At 34.4% G+C, this 20,919-nt stretch overlaps 1 protein-coding gene across 2 annotated transcripts in view; it reads right to left on the reverse strand.

The window, feature by feature from the left end:
- The window catches only part of LOC121395536 (kin of IRRE-like protein 3), a 729,825-nt gene that overhangs the window by 495,650 nt on the left and 213,256 nt on the right, over positions 1-20,919 (reverse strand). The gene's annotated exons all lie outside the window — the stretch shown is intronic.

Here is a 20,919-nt window from a genome sequence, read left to right on the forward strand (position 1 = left end):
CTACACATCAGGGTCTGTAGGAATTATGAAAATGAAAACAAATGATTTGTTGGTTACACATGGCATACATCAAAAATGTATGGACGTCTGCTGTGAATGACAAGAATAAACAACATGTTCATGAATATCTACTGTACTTAGTGACCTCTGCGGATCCCCTGCATGTGGATTTTCTTGATGTATGTAATATTATACTGTATATCATTATATAATCCACAACTGCACCCAGCATTTAGAAACTATAATACTGTATATGGGAGTGATGATTTGTCTCTTGCAATAGATAAGAGGGAAAAAGGTATTATACATAGAGAAGACTGGTGTCATATTTTCACTGGTGACTAGAAAGCTATTGCTGAAAAGGCACAATTTATTTAATGGCGTATTGGCCAATATCAGGAAAGTCTTTTGGCACAGGTGAGCCTTACCTGCTACTGTACTAGGGAATGCTCTGCCTACGGCACATCTGCCTTCAGTAGCATTTCTCATATTTATGTATGGGGAGTGCGCCAGGGAGATAGTGGTGTTTTGACATTGCTGTTTTAAACTTCAGCACAGCAGAGGGCTAAACATTTCATATGCCATTAGCCGAAAATACTAATATATGAAGTACTAAAATACACATACTACATTTACTGTACCTTGTATTATAGATACAAATATATATATAAATATATATATATATATATATATATTATTATATACCTCCCTCTTCATGTGAATTTTGTAGATCAGAAAATATATAGAGAAATATATCTTACTTTTTTGTCTGCACTGTGTAGGTGAAATCTAAGATGCCCCCAGAACACAAAAGGAAAGTAATCACAGAATATTGTGCTATGAGGTACACATATCACCAGGAGACTGACAACCAAACTGCTAACAAGCCCGCAGCCACACTTCATAAATCAAAACTGACACGCACTCCCCAATTGCTAAAGAAAAAAAAGCTTCTTAACGTCTATGACCTGCACAACTTTTATTCATTCTGCATTCCAAACAATGGATGAATACCAATCGAAAACAATCAATTTTCTTCAAGTATGAAAACATCTGTCTTTATTCTGCCTCTTTGCTCTCAGTGACAGCTTGATCTGCATAGTAGGGTCACATGTCACCTTCATTTTAACCCCTTGCTCTCTAGGGACCAGAGCTGAGGTGTAATATCTGGTCTTAAGTAGCTTATTTTTCACCATTTCAAAAAGTAGAGAAAAAATAATTATTAATATAACTGTATGGTATATATTTTACATAATGTCTGGGACCTGGGGTATTCTACAAAAGGTATATTTCCCTAATGTGGATAACCATAAGATTTCCATATGAAAAATGGGCTCTATGGGAAATAGCATTCCTTATTTAAGAACTCTCTGGATAATGGGTTTCCAGATAATGGATCATATACTTGTACAGTTATAGTATCCATTATCCAGTGAGCTCCAAATTATGAAATGGCTGTCTCCTATACACTTTATTCTATCCAAATAATCCAAATTTTTAAAAATGATTTCCTTTTTCTCTGTAATAATAAAACAGTAGCTTGTACTTGATCCAAACTAAGATATAATTAATCCTTATTAGAAGCAAAACCAGCCTATTGGGTTTATGTAACTTTTACATGATTTTCTAGTAAACTTAAAGGGGTGGTTCACCTTTAAGGTAACTTTTAGTATGTTATAGAATTGCTAATTGTAAGTAACTTTTCAATTGGTTTTCATTATTTATTTTTCTTATAGTTTTATAGTTATTTTCCTTTTTCTTCTGACTCATTGCAGGTTTCAAATGGGCATTGCTGACCCCTAAAAAGCAAATTCTCTTTAAGGATACAAATGTGTTGTTATTGCTGCCTGGCATTCCTCATCTTTCTATTCAGCCCCTTTCCTGTTCATATTCCAGTCTCTTATTCAAATCAATGCATGGTTGCTAGGGTAATTTGGATTGCTATAATTGCAAACCGGATAGCTGCTGAATAAAAAGCTATGTAATGTAGCTAAAAAAACACAAATAATAAAAATTGAAAACCAAGTACAAATTGTCTCAGAATATCCATCTCTACATCATACTAAAAGTTATGTCAAAGGTGAACAACCCATTTAAGTTAGATGCAAATTACGGAAAGATATGTTATCTGGAAAACCCCATGTCCCAGCACACAGGATATGGTATATATACCATATAATAAGTATTCACCAGAGTTAGGGGCAGATTTATCAAGGTTCGAAGTGAATTCGTTCCGAAGTAAAAAAATATTCGACCATTCGATAATCAAAGTACTGTCTCTTTAAAAAAACTTCAATACTTTGCCAAATTAAACCTGCCGAAGTGCTATGTTAGCCTATGGGGACCTTCTAGAGCAGTTTTCTAAGTCCTTAGAGGTCGAAGTAAAATCCTTCGATCGATCGCTGAAATCGTTTGAATTGTTTGATTCGAACGATTTAATCGTACGATTGAACAATTTTACTTTGATCATTTGATTGCAAAATTCGGTAAAAAATCCTTCGACTTCGATATTCAAAGTTGAAGTATTTTAATTCGATGGTCGAATTTCGAAGTATTTTTTATTTTGAAATTCGACCCTTAATAAATCTGCCCCTAATATGCACATTGATCAGAAAAAAAAATCAAGATTAATTCCAGAAAAGGATACAACATCTCAAAACACTGATTATTCATTGGCACCTACAAAGCATGCACATTAGCTCCAAAGTTAAACTTAATTCTTATTAAATCACAATCCTAACAAAATATTAAAAAAGTATTCAAAGCAACCGAGTCTATTCACTAAAAGATAACAAGATACTATCTTGGCCAGATCAGCTGCACTTCCATTGTAGTTTTATTTGGCCTTCGAATGCTCCCACATATCCCACTTTTTTGGACAAATTTGTCTATACAAACCTTTTCATATAACTTTGTAACACTAAATGATAACCATAGGGATTTTTGTAGCACTCAGCCCACAATCAACCAGTTCAAAAAAGGAATACAGTTGCTGCAATCTAGTGAAGTAGTCAGTCCAGTTGGGGGGAGGGGAAATTGTCCAATTTTGCATGACATCGTGTTTAAACTCATCCCCCTTGGTAAGAAGCCAACACCTTTCAAGTCAAATAATGTAGAAAACTTCCTAGGTTTTATGCATTGTGTAGCTGAGAAAGTGAGCCCTGGAGACTGGACAAAGCATAAGAGGAAAGGTTTCATGACCAGGCCATAGTTAACAGGGATAGGGGAGTTTTAAAATATACTAGGAAAGATTGTAGATTGTAGACTGACTTCCACGTTTCGCAGCAGCAAAGATATATGTGAACCCGCTTCACCGTGCGGTTGGTTTAGTTTTTTCTGAATTGAATTGCATCTCAAATTGAACCTCATCTATGAGTTTTCATGTGATAAACCCTTTTCTCACTGAATTGAATCTGGCCCTTAGTGTAGTAGCAGATACAATTACCAGTCGACCAGAGGTAATGTCAAAAGTCACAGACATGTTTTTAAAAAAATTGCAACATGGGGGCATTTTTTTTAATGAAAAAGCAGTTGTAACATAATGGATAGGAGGTCCTCTAACAATATAGGACATTTGTGTAGCAGTATACTGAGTAAAAAATCCATGTGGTTTTGCCTTCCCATTGACTCCAATGCAATTCAGTAAATGTTCATGGCACTTTGTGAATTTTGACACAAAGCAAAGCATGGCAGATTTGCTCAACGCAGTCAGAAAGACTTGAAAGTAAGGAAAAACATGTTATCGGTAGCCTCAAAGCAGGAACAAGGTGCCACAAAAACCACAAAAACACCCACAAACTGTTATGTAGTTTGCTAAAAAAAAAATGCTGCATGACAACATTTGAAGTTTCCAAAATATCCAAGAACATACTGTACATTAGAATAATGCAAGGATAACTAAAATAGACTGTACATAGGTGTTTTTTTGGCAGACAGTTATTAGATATGAATCCATACAATAAAGTGCCATAACAAAAAAACAATCAAACCATTTATAAATAGGCATAAATGCTCTTCTTTATGCCAGGGACTAGGGTCTAATGTGTTTGTTGTACAGATGGACCATCAACAAATGAATTTGCAAGATTGCAAAAAATGAGCTAATTCCCCTTTTGTTGCTTAAAGGGAAAGACGTTTAAAGTAACGCAAATACTACATATACAGGTAACATGTCCCACCTCTCTGTACATATGCCTTACCCTACATTGCAATAAAAGTGATTTTAATAGGTAAAGATGATTTCTTCAGAGATATGAAAGGAATAGAAGGGAATAAATACAACTGATATACCAAAACACCTACACAGCTTCAAATCTATAATCCTCATACTTATTAAACAAAATACATCCACACTAGTCTATTTTTACATTTCTAATTTGCACTGTGGGTACTAACCTTTTTATTTAAACTTTCATACAGCTGATTAGTGTTATTCAAGACTGGTTTGATTTTTTTACACTATAATTAAATCAATTTATAATTAACTCTGTGCTGAAATGAATGAAAAACATAATTAAAAATAGAGCTTTCCTAATGTTAACTCGGTTGCTATCACATTTAAATGCAAAGCATTTAATTTATCATTGTCCTAAGTATGTCTGACTATTCTTGACAATTATAGTAACATAAAAGCTGCTTACACCATTTCTACAACAAATAAAACTGCATTCAATTTCCCGTTTGGCTGTGTATGTTATGAGATTACTCTATATATTTACTGGTGTTAATTTCAAATGTAAACGATGCAATCTTCATTTATATTCACAAATATGCAATTTAAGTGACATGAATTTAATAGCAAATCTTTATGCACAAGGGGCAGATTTATCAAAGGTCGAATTTTAATCGTTAATCGTTCCATCCATGGATTTTACTTCGACTTCTAAAAACTTAGCCAAATGTTGGCTATAGGTTCTAGGAGGTCCACATAGGCTAACATGGCATTTTGGCAGGTTTAAGGTGGCGAAGTGTTGAAGTAGGACTTTTTTAAAGAGACAGTACTTCGATTTTCGAAGTCTAACTTTTTTACTTCGAATCAAAGTCAAAGTCAAATTTAGGCCTATTCGATGGTCGAATTACCCAAAAAATAGTTCGAAATTCAAAGCAAATCTTTATGCACAAGGGGCAGATTTATCAAGGGTCGAATTTTAATCGTTAATCGTTCCATCCATGGGTTTTACTTCGACTTCTAAAAACTTAGCCAAATGTTGGCTATAGGTTCTAGGAGGTCCACATAGGCTAACATAGCATTTTGGCAGGTTTAAGGTGGCGAAGTGATGAAGTCGGACTTTTTTAAAGAGACAGTACTTCGATTTTCGAAGTCTAACTTTTTTACTTCGAATCAAAGTCAAATTTAGGCCTATTCGATGGTCGAATTACCCAAAAAATAGTTCGAAATTCAAAGTTTTTAACTTCGAAAATTCACTTCGATCCTTAGTAAATCTGCCCCTTAGTGGGTAGACTCAAATATAAAATTTAGCAAAATGAAAAAATATGTAATTAATGATGGGCACGAATTTGTGGCGAATTTCCATGCTTCGGTGGCGGTGAATAAATTCACAAATCTCTTGTGAAAATTCGCCGGCGTCAATTTCCGATTTTCACGATTTTCGTGAAAAATTTGATTTTCACATTTTTTTTTGGGAAACCGTTCTATTTTCACTATTTTTTGTGAAAACGTTTGAATTTCATATTTTTTTCATGAAAACGTTCGAATTTCACGATTTTTTTGTGAATTTTCCTATTTCTCGATTTTTCGCAAATTTCCCGAATTTGCGAGAAATTTGCCCATCACTATATATAATTCTAAAAATTGTCACATTTCCAGAGATCTTTCTATTTATTAGTAAATGTAATTACTATTGCAAGCAGCAGTTGACTGTCCTTTGCTATATCCTGGCATGATCTTGCATTTTATTTTTAACAGGCCTGTAAAGAAAGACAATGGCATCTCTTTATAAAGTATTATAGGAGATGTAGCTTTTTTAACAATTTTTAATTTTTTTAACATTTTGCAGAAGCAGTATGAGAAGGGGAAAGGAGGACAAAGGGAAAGGAGGACAAAGGGAAAGTAGGGATTTGGAGACCTGGCACATCACTAAGTATCTCGGTAACCTTTGATCTTAGCTTATTGTTATCATGTGATTAGCTCTTGATGAGTACAGTAAGGCAATTTGTTGGGGAGGGATCGTTCCCATTTGGAATAATTTTCCCTCAGATTCCCTCCAGGATGGGGTTCTGACTGCTCTTGGTTTCAATGGTGGATAGAGTTTATAAAGGGCTGTTCATACAGATGGGTACGTTCAGTGTCCACTTGTATCTGCTTTAAGGTGGGTAGCGTGCTCTTTTTTTTTTTTGCCATAAGAGTTCTGCTAGCAAGTAGTATTTGGAAGACAGTTTGTTTGTAACATATCTAAATTTTTGTGTGTGGAGTCCTAGATGGGCCAGGGCTGGGTTAATTTGGATGCTTAGGCCAGTTTTTGACTTAATGGTATGTTGGGCCTGTGACCAGAAGTTTTGTTCAATTGGGCATGACCACTATATGTGGAATAGAGAGCCAGTATCCAGTTGGCATCTAATGAGATCCATAGGGTAAGCTGCATGCATCCTGTCTGGTGTCATATACCATCTGTACATTAGTTTTATTGAAAGTTCTTGATGGTTTAAGGAGTGAGACAGTTTGGGTCTCTATGTAGTGGGATTAGCAGGTTCTATGGGAAATGGAGTTTTGACTCGAGAAGAGCTCATTACTGCAATATTGTTGTGTGAGAGATCACTGTATCTAGGTCATTATCCAATCATTATGCAATCATTCCTTGAGTAGTCCACTGGCAGGCCATTTTTTTATACATGGAAAAACGTTGATATGCATGGCCATATTACCTCTGCTTTTATAAACCTGAAATCATCACATGGATTCAGTATGATCAGTCAGGGGCAAATTAACTGATATACTGTATCTTTCTGTCTATATGTATTTTCTGTAATGTAGATTGTAACATACAGCGAATATGATTTTAACCCCACCCCAAAAATCCTGAAAATTAAAATGTCATATGTGCCACTGCAAGCCTTGTTAAAATATATTTGAATTTCTATAAACTATATTTGCTGTTTCTGGGTCTTGTGCATCAATGGTTAGTAACGATGATCTGCTAAATATTCTAATTTTATTATAATTTGTTTAATGGATTGTTTTCCATGAGAAATATGACACAGAGATGTTCATGAGATATGTTTACCATCCGTTTTTTCTAATTGCTAATTACATTCAGATATTCAGATACTGTGTTTTCTATAATCTCATTCAACCTAATTCAATTACTTAAATGTATTAAGTTGTTTTTTTAAATTGTCATGAATATTTAGTCTTTTTAGTTCTTATAATAGTACATATTTTCTTGCAGTTTGTGTTTGACTTATGACATCTATTCAAGTTTTACGTATTCTCTTTTTTTTAAAGAGATATTGTTATAATTCTATGTCTTCTGAGCAAAAACTATATATATGCAAGAATTGATTTGATCTGTCCAACTGGGGAGGTACTTAAGCAGATATAGGCATGCCTGTGGCTAGCTTGAGATGAATTTCCAGGTAGAACCATAATTGGATGGGTTATTTTGACAGTAGGGATATTTAGAAAACATGCATTGCTAAGGTACAAGGTAGATTTTGGCAAAAAAAAAAATTCATGGTGCCATTTGGTAGCAAACTACAGGCATGGGATCTAGTATCGAAACATGCTTTGGACCTGGGATTTTAAAGATAACAGGTCTTTCTTTTCATTTGTATCTCTATAACTTAAATCTACTAACAATCATTTCAAAATTTTAAAAAAATCAATAGCATTGTTACCACCAGTATGGATTTAGATAGCATCAAGTAGTTTTGTATTCAGCACAGTTAAATGGTTCAGGGAAACCAATAATACTGTCAGATAGTAAATAAAATGTTGTATTGTGGCTTCTTCTCGTTATTGCATGTTTATTGCATTTCAAGGGCAAATATAATAGGCAGACCTCTGTACTGAGCAGATATAGCACAGCAATGTTATTGTGAACCCAATGGATAGCTGTGATATGCCACTTTAGAAGCCAAATAAGTGCTTGGTTTTTGCCATTCAGGTATCTGAGTGTCAGATCAATGTTTTTAGCAGTTAAGGCTCTGAATAAACCTATAAAGGGAAATTGTGGATCAAGATGAGTATGGAAATAACATTTTAAGGGGCATATTTATTATGTTGTGTAAAAAACATTGGAATAACATACCATACAGTACATCCCCTGGCTTCACCAAGTAAGAAATGGTGTAAAATTTTTACGTGGTTTTCTTATAGTGACTTTTGCTGGAAGGTGCCAAATCTGGCATTCACAAAGCATAAAATTACACACACCATGTGATATTTTACACTGATTTTTACACCAGGTCTGTTGGCGTATTTCATTTTACAAAGCATGTAAAAACAAATGATCCCATTCTGCAATTCTAAAACATGAAGTAAATTCACGATACAAAAAGCTCTTGTTATTATTCACCTGTTGTATATCAGCCTGTAATTATATACGTCAGTTCATTTAATAACACCAGGCAGATGGGCGTAACTTGCATTGGCAACTAGTCATTGATTAGCTTTGTTTGCCAGTTGCAAGTATAAAAGCAAAAATGTACTTTGTTGATATGGGTTACTCCCCAGGTCCCAATTTGCACCACTACAAGTTTATTGTATACTATTTACAAATGTATTCATTTTATGGGCGGGATGTTACTAAGCATTCATAAAAGGTCATGTAACCCACAGGGTTTACTGATCCTTCCAGCAAGAACAAAAAAGTTAAAAGTAGAAACGCACAGGCTGGCTTTTATACTGTATTGTAATTAGTGATGGGCAAATTTGTCCCGTTTTTATTAGCCACAAAATTTGAAAATTTCCCGTCAGATGCCAGCAACATTTGACACACATTAAAGTCAATGGGCATCTGTTTAATTGTCGCCGGTGTCGAAATTGTCGCCAGCGTCGGAATTGTCGCAGGCAAATTTTCGCTGGAATTTTGTGAATTTATTCGCCAGCTGTGAAACGCGAAAATTCTCAGCAAATTCGCGCCTGCCGAATAAATTCGCGAATCACTATTTGTAATATATGGTAACTAATTAATTAGATATCATTATCAGCTTTTAAACTCTTTTGGTTTGATAAATCCTGAGAGATCCTAAGTCGAATCTATGGTTAAATGAATGCACTTTATGTGTAACTTATATAAAGTCTATTCAAATGCACAATTATCTTTTTTTTTGTCTTGTTTTGCAGAGGGATTTTTGTGATTGCATTTAAAAGCCTGAAATCAATTGTATGAGCAGTCAAGCATTTATAGTTTACTACTCTTCTGCATCATAATGCAAATGTGATTATTATTGAATTACTGATACCTTGCGTTGTTTCTGTTGCCTGCTTTAAAAAGCTCGTAAATTCAAATTAATTCAGATTAATCAACTCAAATAAACAATCCTCATCAATTTAGATCGGTGTAATAATCCACTGGGTAGTTTTAGAGAACTGCCAAGTAGTATATCCAATTATACTCTTGGACATTTTTTAAATCTTTACTATAGTGGTGTGGGGAGATATGATCCCATGCTAGGCCTTTGCCCATATAGCTTTTTAATGCAATTTTTTTACCCAAAAATCAACTCATCACCTAAATAAAACATTTAGGCTATATAAAGTTTTTCCTGAGAAGCAGCATTTAGTCAATGGCCTTCTCAAGGCCACACAGTCATCATTAGCTAGACTGAAGTTTAGAACAGGGAGGATTTCCATTCCCAGGCAGTATCTGATGCAGGACTGATAGGTTTAATACCTGTGCAGGATAGTACAAGACAGACCCCTGTAAATCAACTTGGTCCCTTAGTTATTCACCGCTGAAGAAAGTGGCCAGCTGAAGCCTTTAGAAAAGCTAAATAGGGTGATTAAACTTTGATCAAGATATTTAAGCCTGCAATTCCAGCCTGTAATAGTGTTACAAGACAAAAGCATCCATTACCTGAATGTGTGGTGCTCCATGCTATCTCAAAGGGTTTCCATCTGACAGCCTTATGATACTGATTAAATCAGCTTGAACCAGTCATAACAAAACCTGCCCAGAACTAGTGCCTTCACATTTATCATCACTTTATACTGCTTACTGAAACTGAAATCAGTTATCCCAGAAAAATAGACAGTTTCTCCATAAAGAACATGCCTTTAGTCTTAGGAAAAAAAATGCAAATCTTTCTTCCCATATTCTTTTTACACATTTCGCAGTTGTCTTTTTCAAGCAAGTCACAGAAAGTAAATCAGTACAGTTGCATTCTGCCACCTGCTTTGGTAGTTCACAGTCAATTTAAAACACTGTTCAGAAGTAAAACACATCTATAAATCACTTGCTCATGGCACTAATATAATAGTTGGACAACTTTCCACATTATTTTCAGAACATGATTAGTCTGAAAGTCAAGGTCCCTTGGGTATTTTAGAAAAGTGAAAAGAACAAGAACTCTGCATATTTATATGCCAGCAACTGCAGCATTTGAGTTTGGAAAGCATGATGTAAATGAGCCCATGCAATAAATAGCATACAAAAAACTCTAATGATTAGAGAATAAGGACTGAAGTGTCTTAATTTTCAGATACAGAATATCCAATTTGTTTCATGCTCCCTGCTGTTTGGTTTCTATGGTTTACTAAAACTGGAGAAAATGTACCATCTTTTTACAGTAATTTACTATATAACTCTATTCCTTTTTTATCATGCTTTTGAATAGCATTTAATGGTTCTTTGCTTTAGAACAGCACTGACTTTGAGATATTATATTTACTATTTACTATTTACTATTAAAATAACCATTATCTTGTTCTTCTTGGCTGCCCCACTGGCTTAGTTTCTGCTATCTGTCTTTAGAGAAATTCATATTTTAAGGGTGATGTTTATAAAGCTGTGCAAGCATTAGAATACAATTTACATTGTGACTTTAATGTCATTGTGCTGTCTAAAATTGTGCATATTCATAACCCGGTGTACTGAGTTTTTGCAAATATGCAGTGGAGTATAAAATTATGTGTTTAAAAAGCAGTGTTAACTTTAAACAAAGATAAACAAAAACTGATGCAGATTTCTATCAATTTTACCGGTAATATTCACCACGCCACTTTGCTCTTCTGAAAGTGCTGCTACATGAGTTTGTCCCATTGACTACATTGGGTTGAGCCAGGTCTAAAGAGCTGTGAAATAATCCATTCATCATTCACTAATTCATAACATTATACATTGCAAAAATGCAAATATTTATAGAAAAACAGATTAACTGTAATGATCTTGTTTCCTTTTGTGTTTGCAATATGTGGGATTTGATGATGTGAGGACAACAACAGAGCTTTGATACTGCTTCATTTATTTTAATACTTTTATACACGGTTTTATTTAATACTATTTGAAGATCTTTGTAAATATCAGCTATAAATTAAAAAGTAAAATACATGTTTAGATAATAGGAGGCTTGTATCATGCATCTGATCAACTGGAGCTCATCAATCAAGAGACTCAAAAGGTCTGTACCTGCCGGTAGGCAATGTTGGCTCTGGTCTATCTCCTACAACAAAGAATACAGATGAATGACATGCATTTTACAGTAATTGAATCTAATTTGAGGTACAATTTTCTATGACATGTAATAGGAAGTAGCCGGGTATAGCGAAACTTAATGACATTACATAATTTTCTCATCATGAACAATGATAAATATTCAGTAGCAAAGGCAATAGCAGAAACGTGTTTACCATAATCAAAGATCAGTGCTCTAAATGAAAGTAGGTGCATTTCAAAGCTGTATTGGTGGTTCAGCCTTATTCACATTGTCTTTATATGGTAAAATCAAAGTCCCAATAACTACAGAACTTGATAAGCTCTATCCAAATACTCATCTACTTCAATAAACATCAAAGAAAAGAAAAAATACCTGCAGTAAATCTGAGCATAGAAATTTAAATATAATTAACATGAATAGTGACACATGAGATTTTTTTGTACATATTTGCTTAGCAAGACCCTTCAGGGATTCTTCTTCAATATAATTAATGTCTATTCAAAAGCATTAGTGCCCTGCATATGCTTCAGCTAACTATATAATATACCTGAATAATATTTCTCTAAGCAAACAAACAGTTTTCCTAGCTAAAATCTCATTAGAAAATCAAGATATAATTGGTATAATAGGCAGTAGGGGAATAGAGTACATCCTGACGCCAGATCAGCAGTTTTGTACATATAATAATCTGCAAAATGATATCACTGATGTTATCATTTGAAACTTTAACATCTAGAACTTACATCATGTTGAGAGGAGAAACTTGGGAATAAACCAGCCTGTCTAGTCAGTGTATATGACTTTCACAATGGGTCACAGGATCAGTTGTCCAGAATGTTAGCATAAGTGTACATCAGCTCCTATCCTCCTCTCATTTTAAGTCAAGGGGCTAAATGATCAATGTTCAAATTTGAATTGAGTTATTTTGTGCTAAAACTCGAATTAGCATTTAAATTTTATAAAGCCAAATAAATTTAAAAATCTCTGATTTAAAAATTCAGCATGGAAAAGCTGTATACATAAGTAGCACTATATAAATGAAAATATACATACATACTAAACATCAAACAAAAAGGAACATCTGATCTACATACCACATAGTTGACTTCATCATTTTGCATGATACACGAGGGGACATATTTATTATGCTGTATAAAAAACAGCAGGGTAATATACTGCACATCGCCAGGCTTTGCCATGTAAAAAACTTAGTAAAATGCTTTATCACCGAATTTCGTTTCACACAGCATAAAACATATGCCCTCTAGAACTTCCCCCCAAACTTACAAAGGATGCTGGGAATGTACTGTTGTCAAACCTGGACAACCCTGGGGTTTCTGTTTTGTTCTTTAGGTCTAGGTGTTGATTATTGTTTTGACTATATTCAGTCTGAATATCATGTTCCATTTTTCACTGCAAGGAAACTCAGCTCTACAGATTTTCTGTTTGTAAAGCTGAGATCAAATACACACAGGGCTTCCAACTGCTGTCAGTTCCATTCCCTTTATTGCATGGGTTAATCCTTTATCTCTTGCAGAACAGTCTTCTAAATGCAGCTTTTGCTGGCAGATAAACTTGCCAGAGTAACCTTGCTCTCTTCTCTGATCTGACATTACCAGGGGACCTTGCCTTCCAAAATAAGCAGGTAAATCATTGTTAAGAGATTGCGATTTTTCTACATAGCTAAAAAAGACTGTAAGTAATGCAGCCAGGCAATATTTTTCCAAGTAATAAATACATAAAAGAACAAAGAGTGACTCACTCAATCCACTCAATAGCATGGAAAGCCCAGCATGCCACCATAATCTCATAAAGGGTGGGTTGTCTATTTTCATCACTTCATTGTGGCAGTCCATTAATGTACCAGACTTATTTACTTATGAAATATATACCCTGCTGCTGGAAATTGTACTCAACCTGTACCGTGACAGATAAAATCAAATGATCCTTTTTGTCACTAAGGGTGGAATTATTGTAACAAAACCTTCTGGAATAAGTGAAAATGAAATTACTGGGTCCAGCACAACCCTCACTCCAGGACGGATGTACAGTTCTAATGCCAGAACACCTTTTGTTGTCACAGGAGCATTCTCTGTGAAGATTAGTCCATAGTATGTTGTAACAGTTTCCAGTTTTACTATAAAGTGCATGTGCTGGGGCAAAAAGAGCCTTGGGAAATAATAAGATGGTGGTGAGATGCTTAGTTAGATCCCCAGGCCAGTGCATTATTATCTCCAGAGGAGTATCTACCCCTAATAAATAGCAATTTAGGTTTAGTCTAGACATAGACACATTTCTGTTTTGCATCAGACAGGTCATGCCATTTGGTGTCAGCTATAGGAAAAACACTCTTTGGAATTAATTTTCTCTTGAAGGTATTGTAGATGTCTCCTCAATGTGGGAAGGTAATGTTGTATAAAAAAGGTAAGCTAAAACCACAGCAGCCATGCAGTCACACAGAAAACAAGAAAGACATAACTTCAAAATTAGGATATGCCTTATATATTATATTTGTAGTAGAAAGGCTTTGATCATTATGAGTTTAGTCAGCGCTAAGACTATACCAAGTAAACTCATGGACACACAATTCCTTACATTGGTTGCAAATGTAGAAAATAATGACTATGGGGCCCATTTACTAACAATGGATTTTTGATTTTTCCCACAAATCTCTAAAAAGTTTTCTATTTTTTTAAAAAAATGTGTAAAAACCACTAAAACTACTAAAATCTCTAATACAAAACTTTACCTGGTACACGTTATTGAGGTCCTATAGAAGTCAATGGTATTGAACAATTTCCCATTTATTTAGAGGTTTTCAGATTTTTTTGCTAGGAATTGTCTGAAAAACTCAAATTTTTAGAGGTTGATTTTTTTTCTGGATAGTTCATTATTATTTTTCATTCATACTTTTTTAACTTGGATGTCAAGTTTTAGAGAAAGTGAGTTTATTTGTGGTTTCAAAAACCTCTAAAACTGCTACAATTTGACCTTTAATAAACAGGCCTTCACATGTATTGATGGATCATTTTTTACTGCTCATAGCATGTCGCTGCCAATTTATTGTAATAATCCTGTGTGAATTCACATTGGTGGTGAATGAATCATACTGAGTTTATTTAATGTTAAAATCATTTTTAGTAGACCAGTAGCCCAGTTACCAACATGGATATTTCAGTGATTTTAGAGGTTTTTGAAAGCACAAATAAACACATTTTCTCTAAAATCACAAATGCCATCTCATTTATTAAAACACCCAAATATAAAAAGCATGAATAAAATAAAAATCTGAACAATACGCTAAAAATCCGAAACCTCTAAAAAAACTGATAAAAAACAGATAAAAAATGTCCAATAGGATCAGCACAGCTCCCATTTAGTTTTTCATGGTTTTTACACTTATTAAATCTTGAATTTTAAAAGTTTTAGAGCAATAGAAAACATGAATATTTTAAGAAAAATATAAGAAATTTCAAATTGTATCAAATAGGCCCCATCAAGTACAGAGATCCAAATTACAGAAAAATCCTTTATTTGGACATGTCCCAAGCATTCTGGATAATAGAACCTATATCTGTAGTATTTTTCTTACCTGCTACTGGATACTTTCTTCCCTGAATAACTTTGCATATCTCATTCAAATGAGTTAATATCAAACATAATAAAGCCTTAAAAATCAAATTGAATAAAAAAGAAGAATCTCTTTGTATCCAGCTTTCACATCTGCCTCTCATTTTTCAACAGCAATCAATTTTGGTGGAATGATGTATATACAGTAGCAGGCAACACAGAGAGGGGGGCTATGCTTTTATTCTTTGCTCTCTGATGGCCTCAAGCAGGAATGAGGAAAGGCCTTTTAAATGTTAATAGAGTCATTTGCAAAACATGCATTTTGACGACAAAAGAAAAAGACGTCTTAGCTTTGAACAAACTAAGTGGGTCTATTCAATTTATAAGCTATTGCTTCACCCTCAAACCTGTTGTTTGGTACATTGATGTTCTAATGAGAAAGCAGTTTAGTTTTCCTCAAAGCCTCACTTATTATCTAGATTGATATGTCTGCAAACGATATTATAATTATAATAAACTTAAAAGACTAAAAGCATATTGTAGTCTTTGGGTACTGGGGCCCTACAAATGGATTTTTCTAAAATGAAAGTATGGCTTATTCAAGTCAAAATGTTTGCAAGAAACATATTCAACGGGTTTGGAATTTTTTAGCAGTCCCTTATTTTTCGAAATTATCAAATGTCAAATACTGGTAGAATAGTATTTTCATGGAAATACAAATGAAACAGTGTGAAGTATTAACTATTTTATGTGATATAATAACTATTTTATGTGCTATATTAATTTTGTGGCATGCCCCCCCCCCAAAAAAAATTCTGCTGCCCTAGGCCCGGGCCTTTGTGGACTTTTTATAAATCTGGGCCTGTTTGCTGCTACTTCTGTCCTGAGCTCCCCTACAGCAGAACTGAGGGGTGAATGAGCCGTAAAACTGGGCATTTTGAGCCAATAGTTGCAGGTGAGGATTCTGTACAGAGACACTGAAGGGAAAGCTGAAGTAGGCATGTAAAGGCACATTTTTAGGTATAATGTTCTTTCATTACTACTTTCTCTTGTTTAGAATTAGGATCAGTTGACCATGCTGAAAGCATGCCTGCCATTAGCTGAGATATTAATTGTTGCAAGAAGCAAATTGGAATATGTTAATCTTACATGTTCCTATATATTTTTTTAATCACCAGGGTAGGTATTGATCATTGCGTCTTCCAAAATGGCTTAGAAGCAATGACTTCTGTTCCAGTGGAATGAAATATAAATGTAGCAAGCATTATTGTTTCTGTGTTTTTGGCAGGAAATCCATAATGCAATATTTTAGAGTGAATCTATTACACTAAACATTACATACCATAAGTCATGACTGAACATGCTATCTGTGATATCATAGCTCACTATTAAGAACTACAATGGCCCCTTTATCTGTACATGATGACTTCAAGTGTGCAGCTATTAGGAGACAATACAACTATTGAACATTAAGCTGCTACCTGAACTAATGTGTATTGAAGAGTACCTCAGACTTATGAATGGCCTTTATTGCCAGTAAAAAAGTGCTCCTTTTGCTAGACTAGAAACTGTTTATGCTTAAAGTTTACCAAAGACACACATTTTAGTAGCCACATTAAAAATGAAGATTTAGATAAATACAGAGTGAAAGTTCTATGCCAGCAATTTGGAACACCAAAATAACTTTACTACTTCTATATTTCCCTATACACTTCTATATTTCTCTTTTACTGCCAGTGACTGGAAATGCTCACGCTGGTCATAGCAATGCATTTTTTTAGATTCAGTTGAATCGAACGAGGAACCATAGAATATACATTGCTGGCACTCTGCTATTTTCTGCCATATATAGTAGGGGTGGTTTCCATAGATCCAGACCCAATGCTAGAGCATTTAGGGGCAAACAAATTGAGCGTCTTAATGCTCATTCATTAAGCACTTGCAACCATGGTGTAGAGAGCAGTGTTATAGGGTCTCCTTATTCCCTGTGCCCGCAGGATGAAGGACGCCTACTTTCCTTCCCAGCCCATCCCTTATGAATAAAGCTGAATACTTGCAGCACTGTATTCATGGGAGGAACCCAGGTCCTTCATTCTGCAGCACAAAGACTTGCACTTATGTTGCCAATTGTCGGGCAAGGTATAAACATACAAAAACCATGGTGGTTTGTGCTCTTCTTCTTTGCACTTTTCATCTTGTTCTGACCTATACAGATTCTGCAGATTCTATTCTGCTTTTGGTTAAAGAGATATCTGGTTCTTTCAGCCACTAACTCCAGAACAGCACAATTTCTTAAATGTAATTGTAAAGTACTTTGCAAAATTGATGCTAATGTCACATGAGGAAGATCCTCCACTCTTGGAGAAACACCTGAAATACTGCATATATAGAAAAACACCTAACACCACTGGTACAAGCTCTATCCAAAAATGGTTGTTTTAGGTCAAAATACAGCCTTTACCAGCAGTGCCTGACCATGTAACTGCCATCCTAAAATAACTCTTACTAGGTCAGTAGAGGAAAGGCAGGTGCTCATATTTGGTCAGAGAAATTCAGTGAACATTAAGCAAAGACTGACAGTGCCTACTTTAAAATACAAATCTTATCCAGGGCGAGCTATGCAAGTACTCCAAGAAATTATGATTTGCTTTGCTAACCACAGCTCTGTAAACATGATATTATTGACATTTCATGGTTGCGGCTCCTGTTGTGCGCTCTCTACAAAAGTAAAGAAAGCACATGTACAATGGAATTTATTAAATTCTCGTGGGATGCTGAAAATGTAAAATTGATATTTGTGAAGATGTTTAAAGATGCCTCATTTTACATGACTGAAAATGCAATAAGTTGATTATGTCTTTGAAAAAAAGCCTTTTCATGTGTTTTTCCTTTCATATAATAGTACCCTGTGGATAGGATGGACTTTTAAACAGTTTGGGATGTTTGGGGCATTTTGCTTTCTGTAATTTGAAATGTCTATGCTCTATATATCTGAAGGATATTTTATGAAGGAAATATTTTTCTGAAGCTTTTAGTATTGGTGCTTGTTCGGTAATAATCCCATCTTTCTAAAATCTTGTATTTGGCACAGTATAAAGAAGAACTTAATGTAATTATAGAGGCACTAAACACAACTGTGAGTGATCTTTCTTTGCATTTGTGCATAGGATCTTGTATGTATGCTATTCTCTATCACAGATTTACTAATCCTCCTTCTTTCTTCAGTTTGCAAGTAGAATTTGCCAAAATATGCTGACATAACATGTTCTGGAACTTTCTGGCATAAGATGCTTTACATATGCATGATTTACATTACACTTTATTTGTATGAATATTTTCTCGTTTTACAGTGAATTCCCTACAAAAAATTCTATTATGCAGAAGTTGGCTGGGAAGCGAAATTTCTACTATCAACATATAATCTAATATTATCGCAACACTGGTGAAGATTTGGACTAAATGAAATGCTAATTCACATATGTATGCAAAACTCATAGCTTTTTTGAATATATAACTCTTACTTTAACTCTCTCCAGTTCTTGTTATTTTCCTTCCAGTCTGCTTAAATCAGCTGATGGGCTGCTTATTTTGCTTATGTGCAAGGGAGTACATTGGTACATTTCCAGTCCATTTTTATAGTACAAGTATGGGATTCATTATTTGGAAACCCATTATCCAGAAAGCTCTGAATTATGGAGAGGCCATCTCTCACAGATTCCATTTTATCCAAATAATACAATTTTTTTTAAATGATTTCCTTTTTCTCTGTAATAATGAAACAGTAACTTGTAATTGATTCCAACTATAATATAATTAATCCTTGTTGGAAGCAAACCCACCTATTTAGTATATTTAATATTTACATGATTTTCTGGCAGACAAGGTATGAAGATCCAAATTATGGAAAGATCCATTATCCAGAAGATCCCAGATCCCAAGCATTCTGGATAAGTGTTCCCATACCTATACATGTAACCAGGAGAAAACTTCATTATAGGAAAGAAATGACTACAGTCAACAAATACCTGGGCACTGTTTTGTAGGTGCTTGAATTCACCTATTCTTCAATTTTTTATGTAAATTCCAGACACAAAGAGGCTGACTTGATTGCAATGAAAATCACATTGTTCCATTAATTTTCCAAAAATGTGATAATAAATAAAAGAAAATAAAAGTTGAAAATGTTGAATGATGATATTGAAAATAAATCTCCCTTTGACATCTATAGAAAGCAACCAGGTTTCAGTTGCCAAATTTTTTAAATCTAATTTTCAAATGAAAAATCTAGAAGGGATTTTTTTTTTGTGTATTTTGTTTTTTTTGCCATGCTAATGAATGTATTACCTTATATAATCAGTTCTAGATTGCTGTATGTCATAATGGTCAATACAGTATTCTCAATTGGATGCTATTAATATTTTACATAGTTCCTTGCAAGAGCCCTTTCTTTATTGTTCTAATTTAATTTTGTATTTACAATGTTTGGGCTGCATTCAGAAATCAGAAAGAGCTCTTGGCATACACATGCTCTGAAAAACACTTTTAACCTTGTCTGCCTGTGTGTGAGTAAGATATGAGTAAAATGTGGTAACCTTAGAGAAACAATTTATACCAACATAAAATATACATCTTGACTATTTTCGCATTTTATTGACTTTTTCCTTGCCTACCTTTCATTTTTATTTGCAGAAGAATGTAGCACATAGCATTGCCTTAGGCTCTAGTACCTCTTCCTAACCTGCCTTAAAAGCATGGTGGAAATGCACTGAGCAGCTAAAAATAGCTAGAGATTTTACTATTATTTTCCTGGAAAAATCAGACTGAACGTGGGTTTGTGCACACTTAACAGAAGTGGAATTAACATCATCCCAACATTTTATTTCCCCTTTTTTGCTACTCTTTACTTTCACATCAGAATCTCACTCTTTTAATGGCTCCTCCTGTTTAGACTACAGCACACATGCTTGATCCCTTTTTGTGATATTTACAAATGGAAACTACCTATTGGCCATGATAGGTTTTCAGCTACAAAATGTACATTTACATTTGATTGACAAATGGCACAGAAGGGGTTGGAATATTCTCCATTGGTAAATACTCAAGTGGTGAAAACCTATAAATATTCCAAAATAACGGGGTTTAGATAATGGGGCAGTTGTAGTACCCCGACGAGAAACGGATTGCTTATATAGCACAGTAGCAGCATTTTCCACAATAAATGCTCTATATAATGCCTGATAAATGCTAATGAAGCAGGTATGGATATTTTCACTTATAATATAGATGCACATCAAAAAACATTATACAAATATGACTTGCAAATATGCCATTGTCAGACTGCTTACTGTGCCATGTAATAGCTGCCCTTAATATGAAACTGTATACACATTATATGGTGATATTGTATTGTCATTGGAACATGAATTCTTACACAGAAAAATGTATCAGAAGTTGGGATTACCAGACATTATGTGAAATAATATTGATTTTCATGCACATTTATGGTCGAAAAATCAAATCTAACATATTTAAGTGCTCTAAAGGAATATAGTGTACTATTCAATGTGAGGTAAAATGCTTCCATACCTCAAGTTAACTCTTTCTGGTCAATTCTACTTGCAGGAATAATCTCCATACTTTTTCTGCTTTTCAGTGTAAAATTAATGTAGAATCAAGCAACCTGGCAGATATGTATAAATATATTCATGCTCATTTCATGCTACCCTGGAACTG

Source organism: Xenopus laevis, chromosome 7L (genome assembly GCF_017654675.1).
Source record: "Xenopus laevis strain J_2021 chromosome 7L, Xenopus_laevis_v10.1, whole genome shotgun sequence".
In the NCBI taxonomy this organism is placed as follows: Eukaryota; Metazoa; Chordata; class Amphibia; order Anura; family Pipidae; genus Xenopus; species Xenopus laevis.